At 42.0% G+C, this 22,336-nt stretch overlaps 1 protein-coding gene across 12 annotated transcripts in view; it reads left to right on the top strand.

Moving 5' to 3' along the window:
- Positions 1 to 22,336, top strand: part of THRB (thyroid hormone receptor beta) — a 391,526-nt gene that overhangs the window by 137,642 nt on the left and 231,548 nt on the right. The gene's annotated exons all lie outside the window — the stretch shown is intronic.

Below are 22,336 nucleotides of genomic sequence, written 5' to 3'. Positions count from 1 at the left end.
GCTGACAAGTGCTTCCCACTTGTCTCCCCAGCTCCGCGGACACGGTAGCATCGTGTTGGTAGCTTGAAATGGCTGTGGGGTACTTAGTACACCTGAAAATCAGCCAGCGCTATAAATTGGGGCTTTGTTTTTTTTCTGAGCGCTGTTTTACCAGCACACCATGAGTAGAAGGATTTGAATTACAGACCCGACACTCCTCTTCAACACTTTCTGCCTCAATTTTCCCAACTCTTAACCTTGGAAGACAATACCTGCTCTGTCTCGCAGATCTGTTGTGGAAGTCCAAGTGTATGTGAGAGAACCTTGAAAATGAAAACGGTGCCAGGAGAAGTGGCAGCGCTGTCATTTCCAGTGATTACTGGAAAGACAGAGAAAGAACATGATGAATATGAACTGAACCTATTTCCCTTCACTAAACAGAACAAGTGTCATCATAGCAGATCTTAAAAGCGCAAAATTATATCTGCTTCTGAAGAATCATACGTATCAGGCATAGGTTGAACTACCTTGAAATGCATTTAAAGCCATTCTTAAAATGGAACGGTAGACTGGTAAAGAACAAACGCCTTCAGCACTTCCCAGGGCTAGAACCACTGCGTCCTGAAGGGGTTCTGTTGGGTACAGCCTCCAAGGTGCCCTGGTTCCAGCCCGGAAGTTGCCGCTGCCGGCTGCGATTGCCGTGACACAGCACAGGTGAGGGGCTGGAAATGATTTTCTCCTTAAGGAAGGTGGGAGAAGCTAGACAGTCTCTGACTTTGTGGGTAACCCTCATCCAAACGAGGATCTGGATGAAAGGGTGGCCATGGATAATCTTATCACTGCTGGAAATTGCTCCAGGGGCTTTCCAATTAAACCTAAAAGAAACCCCCTACCCCCAATAAAGCAGTTTACAGACAAATGATGATTATTCATAAGATGATGACATAAAATCTCTACCAAGTAGACTTCAAAGAGTGTGGTCTTCACCTTTTGATGGAGCCTTATCTCCTGTTCCAGAGCACATTTAGTTTAAAACCTTTCTCTTTTTCGTGGACCAAGAAGACCCTGGATGATGTTACCCTGGGCCTCTAGGGCTCTGGGGTCAAAATATTTTCATGAGTGGTGTAGACAAACCTGTACCTTTTATTTTGTACTTTAATCGTAAGCTAAGTTTATCCCTTTGAAACTGTGTTTGTCTTAGGTAGAGTTTTTAATCTCTTTATTGCTCATAAACATCCTGTAAAGGTTAAGCGAATGGGCTTAAGCATTTTTGAACTGCCTCAGGGCTCCATCTCTATACCTGCTGTTTCCCTGACCTTGTGCAAGTTTCTTGTCCTCCCTAAGCCTCTGTTTCTTCATCCATCAAATGGGGTGAAGAATGGTCTTTCCTTCCCTGAGGCTCTTTTGAAAATTACACACAAACAGAGCTCAATTAATGTAAAGACATGAACCTCTTCAAAGAATGAGTCAAATGGTCACAGGGCCTAAAATCAAGTGGTAACCTCAGTTAGGATCTTGATTAGGGGTTCCCTGTAGAGAAACTGGAGCCAGAGGGGCCAAAGCTAATATTACGCTGCCTCCCAGCTAGGGGAGCCCCAGAAGTCAGTCTGAATTTGTCAGCTGGCATTGAGAAGATACGGTGATGTGGGACTTTAAGCGAGGCATTATGCCTGGTGAGATGCCCTGTCATTATCCATGCTGTTTTACGGGGCTTTCCCCAGACCAGTGGGGTCCCGAAAGAATCTTCTGCAACCGTGGAGCGCCGTCCCTCCGTTCATCACTCTGCAGACAGCTAGCTATGCTGAGTGTGCATGCCTCACTGCAGAGCCTCCTTCTGTTCCTTTGGGCCCACACAAGTGCACACATCACACATAACCGCCGTGATCCTCCTGGCACCGCACCACAGTAAAGCCAGTGGCTCCCAGGACATGGGAAATAATGGAGCCTGCCAGAAAGAAGAGTCACCCATCCATGTGTTTTCCAAAATAAAGATCCCAGTGCAGAGGTGCACCAAGGGCAAGATGGTGGAAATGGTCTGTCCTGGGCGCTGCAGGCAGTGAGGGGGCACACTGTCTATAGAGAATCTAAAAATTATCATAAAGAATCTCAGAAATAAAATACTCCACTTGAAAAATATATTTTGTTGATCTAAATTACTGTTGAGTTTTAGTAATACGTATTTCAGTTTCAAATTAGCACAATTCATGATTTATATATATATATATATTTTTTTTTTTTGCGGTACACGGGCCTCTCACTGCTGTGGCCTCTCCCGTTGCGGAGCACAGGCTCCGGACGCGCAGGCTTAGCGGCCATGGCTCACGGGCCCAGCCGCTCCACGGCATGTGGGATCTTCCTGGACCGGGGCACGAACCCATGTCCCCTGCATCGGCAGGCGGACTCTCAACCACTGCGCCACCAGGGAAGCCCTATGATTTATCTTTTAATAAACATAAAGTCACATGAAAGTTAATTTGGAGAACTCCCAGGTATCCAGTGGGTCCCAGCATACAGGACTCAGCTGCACGCCTTAGTTTACAGAGTTAGTTCTTAGAGGTTTGAAGAATGTTCAGTAATTTGAGCACTGTTTATATCTCTAACTCTTGGGGCAGTATGTAGTTAGCGTTTAAATAGCTCCAGAATAAACAATGACAGCCCAAGGACTACAGTCAAAGAAACAGAAGCTGAGTTCCTTCAGTTCTACCATACTATGTGACCACCTGGAATTTTGATTTGTGTTTTAAATGTAAAACGGTGAAACAGAGTGTACATTGTGAGTTGCAGTATTTTTGCTTGGTAAGTGCAATTTTTAAGTGAAAGTGAAACGTGAAATATATTTGTTTCACATTATGATTGTGGTTGAAAAAAGTGTTGTTGTTTAGAGGAGGAGAGTGTTACAAATGACCCAGCCTGGGGTACAATACTGCCCCGTTGTTAAGTTCAGACAAATGGATAGACGTCTACCATCCGATGTCTGACAAGGGAAGCTGATTTTACTATTTTCTCTTCATCCTTCCTTTCTGCACTTGTTCCCAAACACAGAGTTCCCTGTGGTGGAAGCAGGGTGTGCAGACAAGGTACTTTGAAGCAAGCAGAGAACTGTCAAACCTCAGCTCAGCCACTCAGCAGCTGGCAGGCCTAGGGTGCATTGCTGGATCTCCACTTGCTCTTTTGCAAAATGCAAATACAGGCTGGAGGCAGAGTCATGGTAATTAAATCGGATGTCGCATGGAATGTGTCCACTGGCGCCTCACATGGCAGATACAAGGGCATCTCTTCCCTCTCCTTCTTTCTCCTTTAGGGCCTGCACCAGCATTTATCTGTGTCTGCCAGTGTTCTTAGGATTGCCATTCGTTCAAAGTGATAGCTACATGATATTTACAACACCTTATATAATCAACAACTAATACATGGCTCCTGTTTATCATCCAGTCTGAACCTCTCTTGACTCCGCTTGAAAATGCGACAGTTCAATGAGTGAATTTCTGAGTTACAGTTCAGGTCTAAAACGCTGCGTAAATCCTGCCAAATAAGGGAAGTCTCTCTTGCACATAGAAGTGGGAAGGGGACACGCCCAGACATTGTGAATTCAGGTGTATGTGAACTTTCTGTCCTTTTTGACTATTGCTGGGGGAACAGCGTAGTTAAGGTGGCCACCGGCAGTGTGTCGAATCACAGCTTTCACTGGCTTCTGCAGTAAAGGGCATCCATGTATGAAGAAAGGAAAAGGGACACGACTTGTTCGAAACAGATTATTTCATTTTTGTGGATAGTTCAGTTGACATTTGAAAAGACATTTTCAGCTTTTTCTCAACCTTTCTGTCCTCTCCTTCTGTGAAGCTATAGTGTATCTAATCTTCTTTGGTTTATACCTAACATTAATTTTTCTTATACCGCATGTCTTATTGATGGTACACTGTGTCCAACTGGATAAAGGCTATTCTGCCTTTGACCTAGCTTACAGGAGTTGTATACAGGTCAAATTGGATAACACATAGAAAAGATTTTATAAGTCATAAAGCAGTTACGTTGTTAAACATTATTATTATCATCTTATGTAGGGGTTCAGTAAACTATGACCCACAGACCAGATCTAACTCTTTACCTGTTTTTGTGCTAACGTGGGGCTATTCTACTCCCTTTAAGGATGCTGGCTTCAAGCAGGTCTCATGTTTAACTCCCCCTCTGTATTGCGCTCCAGGTTTTTGCTTCTGATCCCGGTGCTAGTTCAATATTTGACCCCATGGCATCTGCAGTTGCTTCATCATCTTACCCCTTCTAGATTTTCTGCAAGCCCAGCAGGACTGCAAACACTTTGCTCATTGTGCTCTGGTGGTATTGCTATGGGAAGTCCTTCAGAATATCTGACACAAGTGGAAATCTTCAAAGCATGTTACATGCCCTAGTATGCCTACTGCAGATGAGAAAACAGGAAACTCAAGCAACTGGTGCACAGTCTCTCGGCTCTAAATGGCATAGCAGGACTTGAACCCAGCCTATCTGAGCCCAATCCAAAAGATGGCCTTCTGTGCCACAGAGCAACCTGATCTAGCAAGCCTGACTGGTGGGGAGCCCAAGGGATGGTTATTTCATGTCCCTGTTCATCCCAAGGTGGTTGATAAAGACCACAGGGTCTCCACCCCTGGCTGCAGTTTCCAGCTAAAGTGCAATGAATCTTTGTTTAATATGTGAAGGCGTTTTTCCCCGTCCCTTCTTCTGAATGGACCAGGTCCTTAACCACAACCCTGACCTCTTCCCATGAGTGAACGCGCCCTCCCTCCTCAGGGTCCTCACCGAGCTCTGCCTGCACCCCTCCCAGTGGTCTTGAACAGTGCACGTTCCTCCCAATCAGCCGGAAGTTCTTTGGTGGCGAGGACCCTACCATCAGAGTCAGCTTTATGCGCTCGGCCTCAGCTCACTTCCTGGCGAGCAACCGGGACTCAATAACCATCGGCTGAAGGAATTGTGAACGTGTCATCGGTTCTGTAAATGCTGGCAACCGTTGTTCAAGAAGGGCAGCTGTGCAAAAGTCACAGGAAAAAAATGGATATGAGCCCCAAGGCCTGATGAATGTCAGTGCAAACAACGCAACTCCACGCCCTTAAAACGGTCAGCGCACCCGTGCTTCCAGGAAGGAGGGAGCCTGACAGCTTGGTGGGCAAAGGCGTGGGTGACGGGCCCCAGCAGCAGAGGTTGCCTCAGCCTCTTACTCCATGGCTGCTCCCTGGCCGTGACTTTCCCCAAGTCTGAGGGGGAAAGGTGACGTGGAAGAGGAACTCTGGCTTTCCCAGCTCCCCCAGGTCTAGTCTAAATGGGCACTTGTGTCTGAGTCACCAGGAGGTGAGAAAATGGCCACAGTTAGGACGCGTGGGGGACGCTAGTTCTACGTGGATTGAGTCAGCTGTGACTCAGTCATGGCTGAGAGCAGTTCATCCCATTGCGTGTATCTCTGCTTCCAAAAAGGAGAACTGGATAGAGTCGTCTTTAAGGGCTAATCTCTACATTGACTGACACCTCTGGAGTAGAGTGAAACTCTGTCGGTAGAATCACATGATCTGGTTTTCCGAAAACAGTTCCAATTTCAAACGTCTCCTCCCATTTTATTTAAGTGTACCTACACTTGTCAGTCACATTTTGATTTTTAGTTTGGAAAAGGCAATCATATGTTTCAGTATGCAAATAATATCTGCCCAGCCCAACTGCTTAATATTGGAAGTAGCCAATTAAACAAATAATTCTGACCTTCTGAATGCATTCTGTAGGTTTCTAGCCAATAAGTGTAGTTGAGGTCAAAATACCCCTTATTAGAACTTCTTATTTCCTTCTCTTCTTTCTAGGTGTACCCAATGTGACAAAAGTACTTAAACTTTCTTTATATTGCTTTGCCAATACATAGAGATTATTGATGAGGAGAAAAATATACTCCAAATGAATCTGTATATCTCATGAACTTCCAGAAGCCGTATAAAAATATTTAGTCACTAAGGAAGGAATTATAAGGCATAAGAAAATAATGTGTGCTATTAGATGAGATGTGCTATTACTTTACACCTGTGAAGTAATTGTACCAGGCAATATTTAAACTTTTAAAGTTCAAACTCTTAAAACTAAAATTAATGTTTTTAAGAAAATCAAATTAATTTTTTCTAGCTGGTAAAGGCGATCCCTATGATAATTGATCATCTTGTTTACAATTGTCCTATTTCTTTGTGATTCCCAAGTTTATAATAGTGACTATTAATGGATTTGCTCTTTACAAAAGAGGTATCTTATCTATAGCCCAAAGATAAACTGCCCAGACACCCACCTTATAAAGCAGCCACATTATTAAAGTAGTTTAAGCAGTTCTGATCAGTTGAAAAGCTTTGGTTTATTTGTTTTTGTGAAGTCCAGCGACACAAAGTTGGCTGGAAACTGGGCTGTTCATCGCTCCCCCTCTGCAGGCTGTCAGCTTCCAAATGGGGGCAGAGAGAACGTCCTTTCTCCCCCCGGGCCTGTTCCTGCATACTCCTGAGCACCTCAAGTTCACAGGCATGACCTTGACCCCATGGCTCTATGTGGAATGGTGCCCTCTTTCAAGTAACTCTTGGTGAAGAAGGCAGGAAATAATGCTTCTGGGTAAAAGAAAAAGAAAAAAAAAAAGAAGATCAGACTAATAATGTGAGGGTTAAATGATTTTCCTTATAAATACAGGGCTTGGAAATATGTTTTTGAATGAGGCCGTTTACCTCTATTATGCTAGACATGGAGAATCCTTCACTTCTGGCATATTCCATGTCTGGTAATAAGATACTAGGGTGAGGGGTTTCCCTGGTGGCACAGTGGTTGGGAGTCTGCCTGCCAGTGCAGGGGACATGGGTTCGAGCCCTCGTCTGGGAGGATCCCACATGCCACAGAGCAACTAAGCCTGTGTGCCACAACTGCTGAGCCAGCGAGCCACAACTACTGAGCCTGCTCTTAAAACCCGAGAGCCACAACTACTGAGCCCACGTGCCACAATTACTGAAACCCGCGCGCCTAGAGCCCGTGCTCTGCAACAAGAGAAGCCACCGCAATGAGAAGCCCACGAACCGCAACGAAGAGTAGCCCCTGCTCACTGCAACTAGAGAAAGCCCACACGCAGCAACGAAGACCCAACACAGCCAAAAAAATAGGAAATTTTTTTAATTTTTAAAAAATTTTAAAAAGTTAAAAAAAAAGATATTAGCGTGAATGCAATTAGAAAAAAATAATGCCCTTTCTGAAAAGTGATGTAAGTTGCTTATTTTTTATTTCTCTGAAGCAACACCAAAAAGTCTTTAAATAGTTAAATTATCTCCGTCAGGTTTTCCAAGGCCTCCTTTTTTTTATGTTTGTCATACAAGGTATAACCTGCAGTGGCCGATCTCTCTTATTTGCTTGTTTCTGTCTTTGTAATTTTTCACGTGAGCACTCTCAGTAGCCCTTTCCCTAGGGAGCAGTGCAAGTCACTTCACATTATTAGTATGTCTTGTTTCAGGCAGGTGACAAAACAGAAAGATTTGGGGCTCTAGAATCAGAACTGGCTTTGGATTCTGATTTGCTTACTAACTAGGGAATGTGAAACAAGTTATTGAACCTTTCCAAATCTCAGTTTTCTGATCCGTAAAATGGAGATAACATCTACTTCATAGACGGACTGTAAGGATTAGAAATAACTTGTGGGAAGTTCCATCTTGAAGGCTCTTACTGGATGTCAGCTATTATTATTAAAACAGGCAATGCCCGACACATAGTAGGCATTTAGAAGAGGTGGTTTCCTTCCATCCTGAAGCACTGCACTATCACTTAGGTTGCCTTGAGCAAATCATCAGTCCAATGACGTATCAGATGATTGAGGATACTAATGGGAACTCTTCATTGCAGCTGATCTTATTGCTACGTGTCTGTTCACATTTTACTCATGCTTCTTCGTTACATTTCTAAAACTTCCCTCTCTCTCCCTGGTTTATTTTCGCTACCACCATATTGTTTTCAAATATTGATTTGCCAAGTATCCCTAAATAAATAAACATTTGTGCTGAGCGTGCAAGGCCTTTATAACTGAAACCAGTATCTAGTTTGTTTCAATAAGGCTTAGGTGGAATTTTCATGTTTGCAATTTAAGCAGTCATTCTGGATACTTACTGGTTACTTCCCTGGCTCTATCTGTCCTAGTAACAAAGTAGACAGGGATTTATATAAGGAATGAAAAATGATCTCAAATTGTTTAAGGGTATTTATGTATATTAGAAGGCAGATGCCGCATTTTCCTAATTTCTTTGTTCTTAGCATCGAAGTTCAGACTCTTCCACTAGCAAAATACACGTACGTGATCTTTCTGGAAATTATAAAATTCATTATTTGAAGTTAGTGAGCTTAAAATGTCAAGCCACCAGTTTATTTCTTGTCTTTAAATTGTATTAGAAACTGAAGACACACCTCATCCATCTGATTCATCACTTATTTGCCAAAAGATGTTTTCTGCTTGTATATCTCTTCTCAGACAATTTTCAAAAGGTGTTTGAAAACCTTTTCTTTCTTCCCTGAGAAAATGTTTCGGTCTTCTCTTCCTTGAACGTCACTTTTTGGTTTGTCCAAACACCATATAAATGAATGGCCCACGGACTAAGCACTTTGACTCACTGAAAGCTCAGCCTCAAGTAGATTGCTTAATATTTACCAAGCGCTCCCAAGGCTTCAGGCACATTCAGCCTCCTCAGGCATCCTGTGTTTGGCATGAGTTGAATTCTATCTGACTTATTCTGCAATGGGGGAACACTGGAGTGGTCTTTAAGGCTGAGTTAACGGGCTCTCTGCAGAATCCTTTTAAGATTCCCGGTGACAGGTTTGCATTACATGTGGTCATTTCCTGTGGTGTCTTTGGACTCAAATTCCTGCAGCTGGCTCATACTGGATGAAATTCTTAAGCAATTGAAGGTTCAAAGTGGCCCTTGACTTACTTACCCCAAGGAAATAGGACTTGCTAAACCTTGATATATTTCCCATCGCCGTAATACTCCAGAAGGTCCACCTTCTCAACACATGATCATTCAAGAAATGGCATCAACTGCTCTAAGAATTAGGAATTACCCTAACCAGAGGGAACACAAATAGTTTTTCCTTTTCTCACCAGCTTCCAGTAATTGCCCTAGTTCCAACTGCACCAAATACAGCTCCACTTCTAGATTTTATTTGTTGCATTTATTATTTCCCAAGAAAGGCCCCAAACGGTTAAAATAACAAAAGAGTGGGCCATGAATTGTCTGTTGTTTCTTTCTAAATTAATCTGTAAAATAATCTGGTCACAATAAAATAGTGAGATAATTTTTTAGAGGGAGGGTTGAATGGCTCTGTGGCTTCTGAGATCCTTGTGAAAAAATAAGCACGTGAGAATGGACAGAGAGAGGGGCCCAGTCTTACCCAGATGTTAAAAGCACTATATTAGCACCAACACAGGAATAGACAGACAAATTAGCAGAGCAGACTAGAGATCAGATATAATGTAAATATTTATAGGAATTGGGTATATCATAAAGATGACATTCAGAGCAATGAGAAGGATGAATTGTTCTTTAATTCATGTTGGATCAACTAGCTAACTATTTGGGAAAAAAATAACAAAGCTGACTACATAGCCAAAGCTGACTGCCTTTGCCAAAATAAATTCCCAATGAATCAAAGATTCCAACATGAAAACAAACCATGAAACTACCAGACAAGTTTTTAAAAATAACTCTGGAGTGCATAAAGCCTTTTGAAGCAAGACACAAAACATAAAAGCTATAAAAGACGAATGTGCTATGCTTGAGTATATGGTAATTAAAGTACCATTGACAAAGTTAAATAACAAGCACCACGCTGGAGATTATAGGAGCAGGACAAATGACCAAGACTTATTTAATGACTGTATGAAGAACTCTTAGGAATCAGTAAGAAAAAACCCATAAATCAGTAGTAAAATGTGCAAAGCATCCATTCATTGATTCCTTGTGTATTGAGCACCTACCAAGAGCCAGTCACCGTTCTCTGCGCTGGGGACACAGCAGCAAATAAAACTAAGTTCCTGACCCCGTGGACCTGCCCTTCTAGTAACAGATACAAATGACAAAAAGGGAACGGGCAAATACATTCTATTTCAGGTGGTGATAAACGCTGCAGAGTTAACTAAAGCAAGGCGAGGAGGTAAGAATGGTGGGGGGTGGCTGCTAGTGTAGGATGTTTTTTGCAGAAAAACAAGTGGCAGAAACGAGAGAGAGAAGTGTATGAAATGATGCATACAGTTAAAACATATTCAGTCGGCACAGCACGGCTTGTAGTGCAGAAGAACAGCCAGCAACCTAAAAGTACGTCATTAGAGAAGTGCTTAATAAAGGATAAACAGAAGAAGTCCAAGGGAATGCTATGTAACCCATGTAGAAGGAGGAAGTACATTTGAATACATCAATACGGGAGAATTCAAACCAAGAGCTGAACAAAGTGAGCTGGAGAGATTCATCATACGATCCTTCTTCTATGAAAAAAAAAAAAAAAAGATGCACAGATACCTATGCATGTGTGTGCAAGGAACATTTCTGGGAGGATAAGCCAGGCTCTACCGATGGTGGCAGCTCTAGGAAGACTTCCTTTCCGTGGTATTTTTTTTAGCTCCACATAGGTTTTATACCTATTCTCACGATAAAAGAGACAGGGGTGCCAGCGCTGGAACAATGTTAAGACTGAGGAGGCCACCTCACCTTTCTGTTCTTCCCTTTCCCCAACTGTAAAAGGAGGCATTTGGGCTTCCCTGGTGGCGCAGTGGTTGAGAGTCCGCCTGCCGATGCAGGGGACATGGGTTCGTGCCCCGGTCCAGGAAGATCCCACACGCCGCAGAGCGGCTGGGCCCATGAGCCATGGCCACTGAGCCTGCGCGTCCGGAGCCTGTGCTCCGTAACGGGAGAGGCCACAACAGTGAGAGGCCCGCGTACTGCAAAAAAAAAAAAAAAAAAAAAAGGAGGCATTTGAGTGAAATGATCTCTAAACGTTCTTTTAAGCTCAGAGATTTAGAGCGTGAAATGTTGGTGTTTTTGATATATTATTTTCTACTAAGATAGAAAGAGAACAGAAAAGCAACTGGGAGAAAAACAGACTACAGCATTGATTCCGGGCTACCAGCCCATTTGCTTTACTTCAAACTCCAGGCCGGGTTCCCCAAACCAAGTAAGAGCCTTATGTTTTGGTTACATTATTGACCATAGGTCACTGAGAATAGTAGCTAGTGCTGAAATTTTTAAAAACATGAACTGCTGTATATTGCCAGAGGATAATTTATTCTTTACCTTCCTCTGGTCCATCTGCCGACAAGAAAGGCTTTAGGACTGTGGCCCTCAGAGCCCGTCTTTGCTGTGGGACATCCGGCCTGAGTACAGGATGAGGAAAGCCTCAAGCGCTCTCGGGTTTGTTTTCTTCTGTTTGCATACTCAGTTGACACCGTCATAGCTGACTCAGCCCTTCTAATGACTTTGACCATGAATTCACATTGGGTTGAATTTGTATGAATAACATCATCTTTTTTTTTAAAATAAATTTATTTATTTTATTTTTGGCTGCGTTGGGTCTTCGTTGCTGCGCAGGGGCTTTCTCTAGTTGTGGCGAGCGGGGGCTACACTTTGTTGTGGTGCGCGGGCTTCTCGTTGCCGTGGCTTCTCTTGTTGTGGAGCACGGGCTCTAGGTGCGTGGGCTTCAGTAGTTGTGGCTCGCGGGCTCTAAAGCGCAGGCTCAGTAGTTGTGCACGGGCTTAGTTGCTCCGCAGCATGTGGGATCTTCCCGGACCAGGGCTCGAAGCCGTGTCCCCTGCATTGGCAGGCGGATTCTTAACCACTGCGCCACCAGGGAAGCCCTGCATAACATCATCTTAAAGCAGTAGGGTCAGAGCTATTTATTGCCTAAGGATTCAAAGTGTTGGCCTGAGTCTCAAAACCTTCTTTTAAGAATTTATTTCACTCAGCAGTAGTAGGAGCTCAGGGTGCTTGAAAAGCAAGCAAGAAAGGACCGTTCCTTTTTACATCCCTCTGGAGGGGCCGTTGGTGGACCCATGGCCACCATTTCTGGAGGACTGAAGTTCTGTGGGATCTTAGGCGCCCTCCTGCAGCCTGGACACTATCTGTTCTTATCACAGGAGCCCACGGTGGACTTCAAGGGGTCCATAAACCTCCTAGGACTGTCTGTAGAACGTGCAAGTATGCAAGGGCACCTTCTGGAAACAAAGCAAAGCAACAGCAACTGCAAAATTGCCCACATTAGATTCCCCAAGGAACGCATGACCCAGAAAAGATACGCAATGTAATCAGTGGGCGTTTCTTTAGGATATAGAAGGACTGAGAGGGATATTGGAGGCACATTCTGTGATACTATAAATCTCTAGTTCTCCAAAATTGTATTGAATTTAAATGTGCCCATGCAAGGTAGACTGTGTACAACACTAATTATCAAATAAACTGACAATTTAAAAAAAAGAAGAAACACAAAATAATACTATAACACAATCAGATAATTGATCATTATCAGTATGTTTAGCTCTAAATTATATACTCATTTTCTGAGAATTATGTAATTCTAACTTGCTGACAGACTGTTTTAAACACTGAATTGGGGAATTCCCTGGTGGTCAGTGCTTAATACTCTGTGCTTTCACTGTTGAGGACCCGGGTTCGATCCCTGGTTGGGGAACTAAGATCCTGTAAGCCGCATGGCACAGCCAAAAAAAAAAAAATACTGGATAAACTATTTTACTCTCTTTAAAAAAAAAAAGATCAGGGACCCATTTGCTGTCCACGTGGCTGAAGATGGCTCTCAGCTCAGGCACCCTCCCCCAGTGCACGTGGTTGCCTAGGGCACCTGGGCAAGGATGGGGAAACAGACTCCGGCAGGGTGATCTAAAGGAAGAGGCTGGAGCTTAAATTCTGCCTCTCACCTACTTGCCTTTTACCTTGGCAAAGTGATTTGGAGACGCTGAGCTTCAGTTTTCTCATCTCAAAAATGGGTCCAAGCATCCCTCGCTGCTCTGGTGTAAGGTGCTAACATCCTGGGCTACAGAGACCCTGGCCTCTGAGAAGCAAGTGGGCAGCACTGACACGTCCTTGTTAGAAATGCAGAATCTCAGGCTCCACTGAGACTTACTGAGTCGGAATCTGCATTTTAACAAAGTCCCTACAGAGTCTAGATTAACTGGTGTTTAAATTAGACTAAAATAAGATTTGTGGTGATGTGTCTGGAATTCAAAACGGACGAAGTTTCTAGTCCTGGTTTTCATCTCTTACATCGCACTCCTCTGACTACTTCACCTGGAGGTGACTGTATTTCCATAAGGCATCTTTTATTTTTTGTTTTGTTTTGGTTTTATTTTTGGTACGCGGGCCTCTCACTGTTGTGGCCCCTCCCGTTGCGGAGCACAGGCTCCGGACGCGCAGGCTCAGCGGCCATGGCTCACGGGCCCAGCCGCTCCGCGGCATGTGGGATCTTCCCGGACCGGGGCACGAACCCGTGTCCCCTGCATTGTCCACTGCGCCACCAGGGAAGCCCCATAAGGCATCTTTTAGAGAAGGATCCACATACAAGTTGCAGAACATGCTAGCAGCTGCAGCCTAGTCTAAACCAACCCCCACACCAGCCGACCTAGGAGGCAGAGTATCTTCACTTTGCCGTAGGTTGGAGAGAACTAGAGCGGGCAGACAGTGTGACGGGCTGAGAAGCAGACCTCTTGAAGCCCTTCATGATCACAGACTCCTGGGACAGAGGTCACCAGAGCTACACCTTCAAGCCAAGTGTCAAATACAAACAAGCAAACAGATAAAAGGAAAGAAATTATGAGAAATATTCCCCTCATCCCAGAAAGCAGCAATACCAGTCACAAAGCAAAAGGTTAGGAGTTTCCAGGATAAACCAGACTCCTGTAGACATTAAGATGACTGAGATTATAGAAACTCCCCCAAATCCCCAAGCTGTCCCTGGGGTCTGTGTATGTGGTGTGTGTGTGTGTGTGTGTGTGTGTGTGTGTGTGTGTGTGTGTCTACGATGTGTGTGTATATGCAGGGTGTGTGGTGTGTGGTGTGTAGGTGAGTGTGGTCTGTGTATATGTGTGTGTATGCTGTGTGTATGCAGGGTGTGTGTGTATGCGGTGTGCATGTGTGGTGAGTGTGTATGCGGGGTATATGGTGTGTGTATATGTGTGTGTATGGTGTGTGTATGCAGGGTGTGTGTGTATGCGGTGTGCGTGTGTGGTGTGTGTGTGTGTGTGTATGGTGTGTGTATGCGGGGTGTGTGGTGCACGTGGTGTGTGTGTACAGTTTTGCACATCCTTTCTCTCTTCGGTGGAATGTTCTGAGCCTCACTTCCCAGATGACCCCGCCCCCCAAGTAGGCCCTACTCTCTGATAGGGCTGGGGAAAAATTCCAGGGTGGAGAAAATACTGATTTTGTCTCATGAAATCTCTGTTCCCCACCTTGTTGTCTTTTTTGGCCTCACTCCTAAATGCTTCAATGTGTACTTCCTAAGAACAAAAATAGTGTCTTACATAACCCAGTTATCAAACCCAGGAAATTCAACATTGATATAAATACTGTTATCTAATCAACATTCCATATTCAAAATTTATCAATTGTCCAATAATGTTCTCGGTAGCAATTTTTTCCCAGTTGGGATTTGCTCCACAATATTCTGTTGCATTTAGTTGTCATGTCTCCTTACAATGAAACAGGTCCTCAGCCTTTCTTTGTGTTTCTTGATGTTTGGAGGATACAGGCCAATTCTTTCATAGAATTGGATTTCTGATGTTTCCTCAGTGTTAGATTCAGGTGATGCCTTTTTGGAAGGAAAACCACAACAGTGACCTTGTGTCCTTGTCAGAACACATGAGGTCAGTTTATTCCACTAGTGGTGATGTTAGTTTTGATCGCTTAGTTAAAGTGCTGTCTGCCAGGTTCCCCCCCGCGCCCCCCCCCCCCCACCATAAGGTTACTACTTTCCTCTTTGGAATTAGCATGTTATTTGGGAGGAAGTATCTTGAGACTATACAAAGACCATTTCCTCCTTAAATTTTTCCCCACTCGTTTTAACATCCATTGGTGGTTTTCTAACTCCATCGTTCCTTCTGTATTTATTAGTTGGCGTTCTACTCTGCGGAAGAACTTTTACTTCTCTTTTGTTTATGCATTCACAGATTTATGTATATCAGTGTGGACTTATGGAGAAACCCATCCCCCTTTGATCTTGAGCCTTCTGTGGTCTCCTCCATCCAGAATCTCTGAAAACCAGCCTGAGCATCCAGAGCTGGGAGCTGCCTGGGGTGGTGCCACGGGAGGTGGATGCACAGGAGGTCTTCACAGCCCCAGAGGATTCGTAATCTTGGTTCCAAACCAAGGTCTTTATTTAACCTGGAAGTTTGGCTTTCTTCACTTTTACTCGCAGGTTGACGCTGAAACCCCTTCTCTGAGAGCAGAAACCCAGATAGAACACAGCCATGCTCTCTTCTCCTCTTCCATTCAGACTCCCTTCTCTCCCCTCCAGTGTGTCTGTTCCAAAGCAGTAGTAAATGTCTCAGCCTAAGGACTGGAAAAGGCCCCAAGGTGTCGAAAAGTTTACCTTCCCATTATAGACCAGAAAACGCAATGGGTAGGCCCTAGTGACCCTTTATGCCTCCTGTTTCTCCAAAGTAAACGAGTTTCTATCCATTTTGTGATAGCATCTGAAATTCCTTTAACACTCTTTATTTAGGAACTTTAATTGAGGGCAAGGGCGTAAGACTGCCAACCGTAGGTGGTGCCCCATCCACATTACTAAGAAACTGTTTTTAAAATTTTAGCAGAGCTTAGCGAGGGATTGGGGTAGCTTTGTTGCCAAAGTCTCAGTATTTACAATTTGCTTCATGGACTTGCTTTATTCGATTTTGTTTTAGTTAAATTAAGGAGTAAAAAAGCAAATTTCTTAATTGGTTAAGTGGCTTGCTAGTAACAAGATTTTATAGGAGTTTTTTTCTTTTTTCTTTTTATTTTGTATTGGAGTATAGTTGACTAACAGTATAGTATAGTTGTGTTAGTTTCAGGTGTACAACAGAGTGATTCAGTTATACATATACGTGTATCTGGTTTTTTTTCAAATTCTTTTCCCATTTAGGTTGTTACAGAATATTGAGCAGAGTTCCCTGCGTCACAGAGTAGGTCCTTCTTGGTTATCCATTTTAAATATAGGATGAGTACATGTCAATCCGAAACTCCCTCACCCTTACCCCCTGGTAACCGTAAGTTTGTTCTCTCAGTCTGTGAGTCTGTTTCTGTTTTGTAAATAAGTTCATTTGCATCAGTTTTTTTTTAGATTCCGTTTATAAGTGATATCATATGATATTTGTCTTTCTCTGTCTGACTTACTTCACTCAGTATGACAATCTCTAGGTCCATCCATGTTGCTGCAAATGGCATTATTTCATTCTTTTTTATGGCTGAGTACTATTCCATTGTACATATGTACCACATCTTCTTTATCCATTCCTCTGTGGATGGACATTTAGGCTGTTTCCATGTCTTGGTGATTGTAAACAGTGCTGCAATGAACATTGGGGTGCATGTCTCCTTTCAGACCATGTTTTTCTCTGGATATATGCCCAGGAGTGGGATTGCTGGATCATATGGTAGGTGGGATGTAAATGGGGGCAGCCACTGTGGAGAACAGTATGGAGGTTCCTTAAAAAAGTAAAATTAGAGCTACCATAGGAGTCTTCTTTCTGACTGTATGGAATTATCCATCAGATATACAAAGTCAGAGAAACAAATGATAAAACAGATTCACCTATCTTTTTCCTCCCTGAATCTGCCAGTGCAACCCATAAGCCTTTGGCGGTATCCTATACTGACCTGGTATGCCGGCTAAACTAATTGTGACTATCCTGTGGTCCCAGCTGGAGGACAGTAGCCTCACTTCTCTGTACTGCCTTCATTCCCTTTCAGATAGCTATAGAGATTACTCTCTTGCTCACTGTCGCCAGCTGGATGCCAGTAGTTGCTGTAGGGCTGGGGAACTGTGCCAAAGGGAACTCATTCATGTGTGTGACATTTACGTCAACTGAGTGGGCTTTCAGATCGGTCATCTAAACCTTTAATGTTATTTATAAGCTACAGTATTAAACTCGTCCACACAACCCACATGAAAAAAATATATATCAGAAAAAGAGGTTTTTTTTTAAGTTGGTCTTCCTTGATGCAAATATGTTCAGAGGGTAAGAGCCCATGTTTAATTCTTCTTTTTCTATGCATAAGATTTTTCTTTTTCTTCGCATAAGATTCACTGAGGCATCCAGTCTTCCTGTTCTCCGTGTTACGTTAGAAATTTAACTCCTTAAGTTGTCATTAAAAAGAAAGTGGACAAAGTTTCCAGATATTTATGAGTCAGCAAATGAACAAACTAGAATTTATAAAGAAATGCATCATTACATTTTTTACAATAGCTTTCATCTAGCTGTAAAAGCAGTCCATGCGTACAGTGGAAATTTGGAAAAAAAAAGATAATAAATAAGAGATAAATAATAAATAAGCGTTAAAAAAAGATATTTAATATTCACTCTTGATTTCACTAGCTAGTGTTATAGCTCCTCAACATTTTGGAGTGTTTCCTCCAAATCTTTTTCTGTGCAAATATAATACATATATGCTTTACAATGGTCAGATTCATATTTTGTATGTGTAGTTTTTCAACCTGATTTTTGCATTTAACATTTTATTGTGGTTATTTCTCACACTGTGATTTGTATTAGTTTTAATGGCTGCCCAATTACTTTTTAAAAGTCTTCCCTGCAGTTTGGGACTTAGAGACTGCTCTGACGTCATGCTACTAAGGCAGATATACTTCTGTAGACATCTGTGCATGTAACTCTTAGTTTGCATTTTTGGTTATTTCCTTGGGAGCATCCATGCTCTCTTGGGGCTAAAGCAGAAACAAAGCCCAGGCTCCCCGTCCTAGGAAAGAATTGATCCATTTCAGCCCTGTTAAATTCCTCATGATCCTTTTCTGCTAAAGGAAAGACAAGTCATGTTCACATCCCTCTTTACCCACAACCTGTCCTCACAAAAACAACATTACCAAAGTGGACCATGGTGCTTGGCCCAAAACATATTTTTCTTTCTTTGGGCGTGGAAGATAAGCCAAGATGGCAGCTTGCCCAAAAGTGATCCAAGAACCTTTTGTAGGGAAAGTTTTGTTCGATAGGACCTGAGAGGATGTTTTAAAATAAAAGTTTTATTAAGGCGAAATGTGTTCCTGGGTTAGAAAGATAAGGTTTCTTCTCACATGCCTGGACTAGCTCCTTCCAACATGTTTGCTAGTTCTCCTGTAGACACACAACTTCAGTGACCTGAGAAAGACTTTACACCCTGAAAAGAAAGATAAAGGAAACTCAAGAACATGAACTCCTTTATCACAGAGATGCACAGAGATGCTCACACCATTCTTCATTGTCAACTGTAGAACCCTTTGTTCCTCTTTCAAAAGTGTCTTTGTGTTTCTTGGAATGAGCTGGCTCTCTCTCTCCCAGCTGTCGGAAATGCAAGAGAACTTCATGGAAAGCAACAGTGTATATTGTTCCCGAAAAGGTTAGAGGTGAGCTCCCGTCACATGGTCACCGTCACCATCTGCTCTCGCCGCAGACATTTTTGCAGTGGTGGGACCATAAGTGTTTCTCTTACAGGTATTGAAGTTCCTGTTCCCAGAGAAGCAGGGCCTGGCAACTTGGGAGGACCTTTCCTCTTGTGACTCTGCCCTGACTGATTTACTATGTGACTTTGGAAACGTTTTATGAGGGCTTGTTTTGGAAAAGATGATGACAGCTTATAAAGATACAAATACCATAATAAGTAAACATAAGTTATAAAGGATAAGAAAAACCAAGAAGCAAAGGAAAACAGGGATAGATACTGATAATGAGCTGGAGATTAGGTTAATATGCAAATATGTACCGTTGTACATTTAATAACTTTTTACTGAGTGTCTATTATTTGCCAGGAACTCTGAAACACATTTTTCAAACTTAGTTGCAACACGTTAATGGTCCATGAAATCATTTAAGTGAGTGACCACCGTTTTTAACGGAATGGGACGTGAAGGGCTAGAATAGAATACAATAGAAAATATCAGAGGTCATTGCACAAAGTAAGGATATTATTTACAAAAATATAACTGTACGCTGGGTCATGATACAAAGTGTATTTCTTACTGTAGCTGTAGTAAAAAGAAAATTTGAAAACCACTGACCTGTGGGTATGCACAAATTTAGGGCTGAGTTTTCTAGAAGCCAATGGGAATAGGGAAACGTTATACCATTTTTGCTGCTCATTTCCTACAAGTATGCAAAAGGAAAAAATTATTTTTGCTATCCTTTACAAAGAGAAAAAATGAATAACATACTAAATAACCTCCTTACAGAAAACCCTGGTAATTTAAGGCTATTTCTTTCAGCCTCCCCCCTTCCTCCCCCCCATACAAATAACAGCATCACTCCACACTCTACAAGATGTCTGAAATTTACCCTGATGTGTACTTTAGGTCCTATCACGCTCCTTACCATGTATGTCAATGTTCTTATGAATGCTAAGTAGGAAACAGGTGATATTTCTTAAAGTTTTGTAAACAAAGTTATTTTTTGAAGCAAAATGTAGATATATTCCATTAAAACATACAGTAAAATGCATACATCGGTTGTAGTAAAAATGATGGTTTCTTACTAAGGTGGTTCCAGGGACCATTAACGTGTTGCAACTAAGTATACAAGTCATTAGCATACAGCTTGATACATTTTCACAAAATGTAAACACCCATGTAACCACCATTTAGATCATGAAACGGAACAATTGACAGGAAGGAGAAACTCTCCAACTTCCCCCCTTCAGTCTCTCTTCCAAAAGACTGAACTTTCCTGAGTTCTAAAACTACAGATTAATTTTGCTTTGTTTCGAACTTTACGTAAACGGCTCATGTAGAATGTATTCCTGTGTCTGACTTACTTTGCTCAATATTATGTTTGTGAGACATTCCATCAGTTGTGATTTATATATTTCATTGTGGGCATGTATCCGTTGGTGAATAGTTTGTTTTCAGCTTTGGCTATGGTGAGAAGTGCAGCTATGGACATTTTTGTACAGGTCTTTTGGTGAACATGTGTACACATTTCTGTTGAGTTTGAGGATGAAATTGCTGGTATATATATATATATATATATATATATAAATTCAGCATGAAGAGATATTATAGTGTCTCAGGGCACGATCATACATGTGCATCCTTGGGCCTGGTGAAAATCTACCTGGAGATTCACCAGTGTTTCGGTAACAAGTACAAGCACACACGTGTCCTTTTCAATTCCTTTGTCTTATTTTTATTTTGGAAAATTTGGAAAATATAGGTAAGTATACAGAATAAAATTTAAATCACAATAACCCAGCCACCCAAAGATGACCACTTTTAGCAATTAATTGTATATCCTTTGAGCCCTTTGCCATTATCGATGACACTACGTGAACATCTTTTTCACTGAGGCTTTGTATATATATATCCATAATCATTTATTTAAGATAAATTCTGGGAAGAAGAAATGCTGAATAAAGGATGTGGGAAACCTCAGGCTTTGATACACTCACTAATGTTTTACTAGTTGGAAGAGTAGGGGTGTGGGGAAGGGCACACAGAAAGCAGATGAATGTCAAAGAAGTCACAGGTAAGAAAGAATATACTAGCACCAGAGGACTGGCAAGAAAGCCTCCAAAGATTCTCTGCTATGAGGATTCTGTAGTACCTGTTCATTTTTTTTTTCTTTTAGAAAGAGCAAATAGTTTTTAATTCTTTAAGAAATAGCTTTCTTTTGGTAGGTGCCACTGAATTTGGAGCTATATAGCCTTTTACTGTTTGTTTTTACAGTTATCTGTGTTGCTCCAATTCCAATTGTGTGCACTCGGTCAAAAGAATCATTGCAAAGTTCTCTCTGGTCTGTAATCAGACGAACAGCCTCAACGCCCGATTCTGCTGTTGCTCCGTCGTGAGTAGTGGTTTCCCTGCCGTGCTTTGTTTGCAGATCCCCCGGAGGTGGTTCTCCAGAGGGATGAATGGCATCTTTGTTCAAAGGGGCCAGGAGAGAGAATCATCTAATTCTACCAAAGACAGGAGACAGTAAACCGATCCTGCGTTTCCATTGCTGTTGGAAAAAGAACAGTAAATGACAGCAAAATTGAATAACGAGATACTTGCACGGTATAAATGACCCAGCGGAAGAGATGTGATGAGAAGGAGGGTGAGGATTTGATCTCTGCCTTTCAGTTTTCAGTCATTGTCAACCACGAAGTACAAAAATTGGCTCAGCAAAACTTAGTTTCATCCAGGATACTAGACAGAGAGCCAAGAGATTTTTTTCTCTGCTAAGTTGCCCAGGATTAATGTTTTGTGGATATGTTTACATTGGTGAATAAAGTCAGAGCACTTTATTTTGCTACGGTTGTGCTTTTCAAACTGTGGGTTGGGTCCTATTCGTGGGTGATGAAATCAATTTCACAGGTTATTACTAACTTTTCTTTAATGAAATAGTATATAAAAAAGAATAGAATAGCATAGTGTTGAATGGAATAGAAAATATCCAAGTACATCACATAAGCAAGAATACTATCTTATGGGACTTATATTTTAGTTAGCTATACATACACACATCTAAATATATGGACATGTGTTATAGATTAAAACAAACTTCTCATTATGGGTCATGGTCAAATAATGACTGCTGGGAATTTTTTACATTAGAGATTTTTTTTCTTCTCTTTTTTCTGGGAATATTTTTGTATATACACAATTTTCCAAAAGTTGTTTCTTTGGAATTGAACAGATCAAACTTTGGGGTTTGGGGTTGAGGGGACCAGGAAACATCTTCATGTTAATATAGACAACAGTTACCTTCTTGTTGATCCAAAGTACAAGTAGAAAAAACCTGGCTTATCTGAATCTGTCTTTATTATGGTCCTATATAGAAGGCAACTCTGATAATGACACCTCTTTTCCAATGTCAGATGGAAAACACCCAAGGTTAGAAAACTGTCATGGTGGCATTCAAATACCAACCCAAGGGTCGACATATTAATACTCTGAGAAAAGGATGGCTCATGGTAACACGATATACCTACTCGCCGGTGATTGGAGTTAAGACTTTACCAAACAATGAAGTCACTAGTAGCTGATTATGATGACATGTGCTGATTTTAAACATTTACTGTGATCATTCGATAATAGAGTAAATTTTCATGTATGCAAAACTTTCCCCCCTAATTCAGCTTCATTCAGATCTGTATTTAATTGCTTTGAGTTA

This window comes from Delphinus delphis, chromosome 4, assembly GCF_949987515.2.
Source record: "Delphinus delphis chromosome 4, mDelDel1.2, whole genome shotgun sequence".
Lineage (NCBI taxonomy): Eukaryota > Metazoa > Chordata > Mammalia > Artiodactyla > Delphinidae > Delphinus > Delphinus delphis.
Note: the sequence above shows the minus strand (reverse complement) of the source record. Positions and strands in the feature narration are given on the sequence as shown.